A 7,990-nucleotide genomic window follows, 5' to 3' on the forward strand; every position below is an offset into this window, starting at 1 on the left:
TTTAAATAATTTTTCACAAATTCAAGACGAAAACTTCATAACCATATGCTTAATAGCTTACAATTAATTTCAAAGACACAGGATGTATATCAAAGTTGAAGGAAAAATTTCGAAAATTACTTGGGTTATTTTGATGAGACTTTAAACGTATACAATTGTACGTAAAGATAAAAATCGTTACAACTTAAAAAGGATGCGTTTCAAAGATTATAAAATAAAAATGACAAAAATTTAATTTTTTTTTCCGCGATATTATTTCATCAATTAATTATTTTCTGTCAAAATGGATTTTTTCTTTTTTGCACGAAACCTAATTTTTCGAGTTGTATCACTTTTGAAGGGAACGATATATAAAATAGGCTTCAGCTTTAGTTTGTTAAAATCGAGCTTCTAAGGAGAAAGTAATAAATAATCGAAATTAACGGCGATACTTTAGTATACACGGGAATAAATTAAATCTCATCTGCACGTTTTACACGCCTCGCGTAGCTCTTTCGTGATAAATCTTCTTTCCTTGAGACACTTCAGTATCTCGAGCCTCAACTTATGGAAGATAAATCTCTATCTTTGTAACACGCGATGTCGCGGTTTATTCATATCACGTAGGAACCTGGCTTTTAGTTTTCAATTATCTGCGACACCTGTCTAATTGTTCTACTGAAAGAAGCATCGCGAGAGAGGACATGCTATCGGCGTGGACAGCTTTGTTATAAGCAGGCTTTGCCAAGTTTCTCACGATAAACTTCAGTCTCCTACTATAAGCTTCACGTTGCTTCAAGCGAGTGTATAAGAACAGCGTAAGAAAATAAGAGTTGAACGAACGGCGGCACAAATAAATAATTAAATAATATCGGCAAAAAGAATATCCATTCTTCCTAATCATTTTTGTCACTTTCGTTTCCACAACCTTTAAAGAACATCTTTTTTATATGATGATTTTGATAATTTTTTTAAACCGTATTCTTCCTGTTCTTATTGAATTGTAACAATTTTTTTTATGAAAATAAAATTAGTTTACTTTTGATATTTGATAGAGTAATTACATTATATTATTATCTAGCTCTCTATTTACGTTCAAAATTTTATATTAAATTATTAATTTTTTATAAACGTTTTATCAAATTTCGATGATGTCATCATGGGAGTTAACATTTTAAAATTTAAATAATTATTTAAATGCAATTAAACATTACGTTTTTGGTAAGTGCCATAGATATACGAGACACTTTAGTTATTCTCAAAGCACTAAGTATCACTTAATAAAATAAAAGTAGGATATACAATATCAAAGCATTTATCGAAATCACCTCGAGCCATCAAGAATTTAAGATCAAATACCTTTTACGAGAAAGACAAGCACGTGGAAAGAAGTTTGCAGAGAAAAATGGAGCAAAGTTTCGTCGAGCAGAAGCTCGCCAGCAACTGAGAGTGTTGCAAACTGTATAGAACCTATGCTAATCCACCAAATGGCGCAAAGACGTGTTATAAGCGTAAAATCGGCTTGGCTCATTCCCCTGTGCCCCTCGCATTGTGTCCCACAATGCATACCGATAGATTTGGAAGGATGATCTTGAGTGACGTCCCCGGCGGAAGACGAATGCATAATGCTTAGTACGCCCTGAGTTTCCTTCTTCGTCTCTGCGTATTTTTAAGTCGCAGCTGCTGCGTGGGTTGAAGAGAATGCAGTGAGGGGGTGAGAGAAAAGGAGAGAGACCCCCTCAGTGCAAAACTTGCGGGAGTTTGTTACCCCGTCGCGAAACACATTCGTGCACGTGGTCGAGGAAATTGTAAAGTTTCCTACGGGACTTTTGCGCCACGTGTCAATTCCACAACGCAGTTGCTTTCCTCCAGCACCTTTTTACCTCGCCCACGCTTTCCGTCGTATGTTATGCCAAAATATTAACCGTTACACATTCTTCGGCGAATTTCCTACATCTCTGTGTCTCTCGTATTTTCTAGTTTCTCGAGTACGGTCATCCAGACGATAAAAGCGGTTTTCTTGCGAATTTCGATAAACTCTTACGATTGTAATTTGATATGCGTATCTAAAATTGATTTGTTAAATTTGCTTAAAGTTATCGTCAATCCAATATTCCGCAACAAACTGATGTATTAAAAGAAAAGTTTTTGATATTTGTGACCATAATTACATGATATCATAAGTATGATTATTACTGATATATTAGTCATAATAATTATATTTATAGTTGATATCGACAGTATTGATTAAAAATATAGATATTTATTATTATTACAAAAATGATTATAATTACTATAATTATAATTATAATTATAGTATATAATATAGTCATTTTTTCCAATGTTAACTATTTATATATTTTTACAGAACTATAAATATAATTATTTCTAACATTATAGCAGTAATAATAAAAAAAGCGAGATATCATTATTATTACAAAATTACTTTTAAAATGATACCATAAAAAATAAAAATTTTAGAATACTTTACTTTTTATTTCTGTATATGTTAATGATATTTAAAATTCTATGGTGAACACTGAAACGTGTACACTATATAATAGTCAATCTCAAGAAAAACTATAACTTATTTAATGCGAATTAAAAAAAGGTTAAAAACGCTGGCTTAAGTGATAATTACTGTCCTCGCAACTGGCTCTTGAGATCAACAAAAAAACGAAAGAAAAAAAAAATCAAAGTTTTATCTTATTTCATGCCTAACTTTCTATATGAAATGCTATACATTATTAATAAAGTTAAGTTCAAAGAATTAAAAGTAAAAAGTTCGCGATCGACAATATATGTATAGTATACATTATATTGAATTACCTTTTCATAGACAGAAGTGCACTAAGCTTTATTTTTAATGTCCTAACTCTTCGATCCCGAGGACTGTTGTTTCACCGGATCGATTTATCTCGTGATTTATCGCCGAGATATTTTTGCAATCCACGTGCTGGCCACGCAGACAACAACTGACGCATGTGTACGCAACGCGGATCGAATTGCAACGTTTTAACGTAACGATCGACCCCTATACTCAATGCACTCCACGCGCTACCCACATGCCAGTTTTCATCACCCCGCACACCCACCGATACTTTTATGCAAGAATTACGGACGCGACGGTCGCATACGAATAATTATCATCAACGAAACCGTAAACTCGAGCGAATTAATTTGACAAAAAACGAGAAATGTCAATCCTCGTACTTTATAAGAGAAAAAGAATGGCAATTTAGTGTGTGTGAATGATAAACGGAAAATAATTTGGCTGAAAGATCTAAAATTTTATTATTGTAGATACAAATTTAAAAATAATTTTGTTGCACAAAATTATGTTGTACAAAATTATGTTGGACGCAAAAAAAATGAAAACAATGCTGTAACAAATTTTAATGCCTCAATAAAATAATTTGTCCGATGACAATTTTAACGTTTGACGTTTAGTTAAATATTATGTAAGAATGTATATACATTCTTACATAAATGCAATGTATATGAAATCATAAATGCTTATTTATTTTGAAATTTTATGTTAATAATAAATAAAAGTATCTAAATACATCTAAGATGCGTTTGAGATACCTGTATTTAAGTGTTTTATTTTTTGAGTATCCGTACCTAGGCATTATTTAAAAAAAAATGTATCTTGTGCACAACATTATAAATTGTTCCATTTTTCTCTTACAATTAGTGATAAAAAGCAAATAAAAATTAGAATATAAAATGTTCCACTTGTCGAAAAGAAAAATGACAAATTTCTTCCGATTGACAATAATTGATAATAGCATCGATCTTTGCGAGTTGATGGATGAGATGATTTCGATTGAGGTGATTTGATTGGCAATAACGTAGATAGAGAGCGAAAGCGATTACAGGGTTGAAACTCGAAACCTTCGTCAGGCAATAGAATCGCTGAATCTCATCAGCACGCAAAAAAGTACTCTCTCTTTCTTTCTCTCTACTTCTATCACCGACTTTTTCTTGATTCCTCGTCAAACAACTCGATTATGGAAATACTGGTTTTTTCCATTTTAAAACGGCACACATATATTTCCATCCTACTAAAAACATATTGAAATATTATAAAAATACAAACTAATTACTTTTATGCAGCTTGATTTATATTAAATTTTAAAACAATAAAACTAATATAAGTATTTTTACTTAAAAAAAAAACAAATAAATAAATTCTTATTTTTTCGATGACATAATATTATCAAGAACTTTTCATAAAAATTTTACAACTTATCTTAAAAAATATTCCCACTTTTATTATCATTTTTGTGAAATTATATCTTATATCATATTTTCTTTTAAAATTATTTTACAATTGTAATACATAAGGGTTTTATTTAAAACATTTTTTTATATATTATTTTCATAGAAAAGAAATATACGTTTTTCATGATGGTGAACATCATAATGGGGACGTTTCTATGATCATCAAGTTTTAGCAATTTTCCACGTAGATTTCGCAAATCTATCAATTTTTTTAAATACTCGTGTAGCATTATGTTAATAATATTCAAATAGTACTCATATAATGTAATCATAAGTTTTTTGGCATGGGATAATTCAGCGGAATTATTCATCCTATATTAAATCATTGACTACCTCATAGCTCCTGTTTCGTAAAGAATATGCCAATCTCAAAGGTTAGCATGGTTTATAATTAACTCAAAAATTTTGTCACGTCTCTGCAAGTTTCGGAGACTTGCAAGCAATCTCATCTATTCTCAACCCTGTTCCATCAACCTTAACTTTAGCGCAATTTGATGGTCTACCAACCGTGATTTTGCAGTTTATACTCGAAGAGGAAAGTCCATTAAGTTGTGATCATCATTTCAGTAGCGATTGCATTATCGCAGTGCGAAATGCAAGAAGAAGGACATTGTGAAAGGTTTGCTGGAGTGGAGAGGCTAGCATATCTCTCGGTTAAGTGATCGATAAGCTATCCGCAAAACGGCACACGCCCTATTTGCTTTATCATCGAGTTAATGATCTCTGAGGTGAACGCGCGCATTTGCGTTGCGAAACGTTTACGAAGCAAAGTGTAAAACGTACAAATTTACAGGACATTATCCCGAAGTCGGGATCGCGGATTAATCCCCCCGGTGATTCTTGGTATACATGAAAGCTCGAGTAACCTCCCCGTCTCGGCGAACGATCCCGGTTTAGCTATCATTCGTGAGTTTATTACGACGGACAGTTGATTATTTCATTTAATATCCAGGTCATTGTTTGCAATCTCACCAGACCGTGCAACGAATCGCTAGCTCTAATAAATTTTTGCAAATCAGTTCATTCCGTTCGTGACGTTCATGATGAATATAAAGACTGTCGTGAAAAACGCGAATGGTCTTCTATTTTTGAAAAGATATAAAAGATTTTAAAAAGACTTTCATGGCATTTTAAGGTTGTTATAATTGTGCATTTAGATTTTCCAAAAAAAAATCTGCTGTTTTTTAAAATACTTTTGAAATATTTTATTTTTTTAAACTGTAAAATTATTTTATTATATGAATGAATTTGATATAAAATCATCTTCAATTATAATTTCATAAAAATAATAATAAATTTAAGAAATAATATGATGATGATTTTAAGAAATATAAATCTTCAAAAATTTAAATATACATAGTAAAAAGCCATAAGAATTGATTTTTTTCTATATCTTATTATTTTGATAATAATTGTTTAAAAATATAAGCGTTAATTTTCTGTGAAATACTTTATCTTAAATTTTGAACATTGGATATATATGTATGAGAAAAATGCACGACTTAAATTTTTATTATATTTTATCAAGTAATCATGCTAATAAGAGCCGATTAAATTTTTGTGTTTAATAATGTATTTCAAAGAGAATCAAATCGATTTGCACAATTGTAATATATTATGTTTGTAATAAAATAATGCTAGAATGATTGTTTAATATTTACACATTACGTTTTAATATTGATGCATATTGATAAATGTTATATTTGAGATCAAATAGAATATTAAAACTCGAGTGAATTAAATTTCAAAAAATTCAAATAGACTGTATCTAAAATAATTTTTCTTAGAAATACGATATAATAAATAACAAATGTTTATAAACTCTAAAACAACCTAATACTATGAAGATGCCTGTTTCATGATTCGGTTTTAGAATGCGAGAGAATTGTTAAGCCATCGCTAATCCCAATTGCTTCGTGGAAGCCTAAATTTCTGATCCTCAGCAGACTAATCTACGGTATAACGGTATAAAAGCACTCCCTTACAGTTTCGTTTACAATCCTCGAGGGTTCTACAAGGCAGCACGGCTTACTACGAAGAAGCAAGGAATAGGCTGTGAATAGCTATCTTCCGCCTCGGCACTTAGAAGAGAAAACATTTCTTTTCCGACACGAGTGTCGACAGCTGTAGCGATAACGATACTTGACACATAATTGCATCCATTCTGCGTTCAATAGTAACAACATCAATATCGTCATGACACGTTTTGTAATGCTTCGAATAGTTCGATGCAAAGATTGAGGTAAAAGAGAGACTGCGGCGAAAAAAAACTGTAGGCGAATCAGTACGATAAGAAATTTGAAGCGAATATTTTGTTTCCCAATGTAGAAAATCGATTTGGGATCCCTGCCGTAACTCGCGTCGCTCGAAAACTTGGGAAATACTTTTTGCGGATGAAGTTCCCGGGAATCGCGCCAGGGACGTCATCGAAGCGAAACGCGATACCCAAACTTCGGTCTTGATCGCAAACTTTGCAAAAATGCACCGGTGGACGTGTAAAGTGCACTTAGGTATTTCGTTCCAATGACAGATCGACAAATATATATAGAAAGAGATGCATTAGAGAGGCGCACAGACTGCATAAAACGCGCTTCCGTCTGGAACTCTGGATTCACGTGAAGACGAAAGACACGAAGATTATATTCGTTTTGCGGACGACAGGCGCGACAGTGTTCCTCCTTCACCGCCTCTCTTCCACAGAGAGGGAAAATATCTTGCCACGGAGGGAATTCGCGGCGACGCGGAATGGCGAGCGTCTTGAATATAAACCGACTATGAGGTGATTCCGGTTCACGCCATCGTCTACGAGAGGATGCAAGGGGATGCTATCCATTTTCGTTCAGGATCTGAAATTCAGCCGCGCTTCTTCAATCGCAAACTCTCAAAATCCGGAAGTGGAAGAATCGACCTATCTGAATCTAAATCCCTACGTTGCATTGCCAGTAACGATTTCCTTCCTACGAGACTAGATGGGACGAAACGGTTCTGTTCCGGATTTCGCGACCGCTCCTCTGCGAGAAGCTGAGCCATGAAGAATCACGCAAACGCGCGAAGCTCGCTTCATTAGTGTTCTTTTCGCGACACAGGACGTTCGATTTTACCTCCAATCGTATTCCGCATTCTCGCGGTCCCCTTCAACCTTTTGATTCGGAAACGTAGATTCATGAAAGATACGTGATGAGACAGACAAGTTTGACGAATTTATTTGATTAGACGTATAACATTCATTTAATCCATAATATAATATCATGGGGATTGATTGCTAAATTTTATTTTTCAATAACTTAATTTTGTTTTTACATAATTTGTCGTTCACTTCAATGAATTTTAATTCACACACATAAATATAATTTTAATTCAGCTCACCTTTCAGAGCTAACGTGAGTCTATTGAACTCATTCAATTATGTCCCTCCAAAGCTGACAGTGGATTTATATAGTGAAATTATTTGGATAATAAAGATTCTAATGAGTAAAAATAATTAAAGCTTTCTTCTGTGAATGTTAAAATAAAAAAATATTATTATATTTGAATTTATTAGTTCTTAATTCTTTTATCTATTATTGTAACAATTACCATTTTATACGAAAATATCAAAGAATCCGATTTTCTTTATATTACATCCGCAAATTTAGATTATTCTTCTTAAAATAGATTCTTAATATTTATTCTTTTTTTTTATTCTTATGTTTCTTTATTCCTTGAAATTAATTAATATTTTTTA

Source organism: Atta colombica, unplaced genomic scaffold (genome assembly GCF_001594045.1).
Source record: "Atta colombica isolate Treedump-2 unplaced genomic scaffold, Acol1.0 scaffold156, whole genome shotgun sequence".
NCBI classification, from domain to species: Eukaryota; Metazoa; Arthropoda; class Insecta; order Hymenoptera; family Formicidae; genus Atta; species Atta colombica.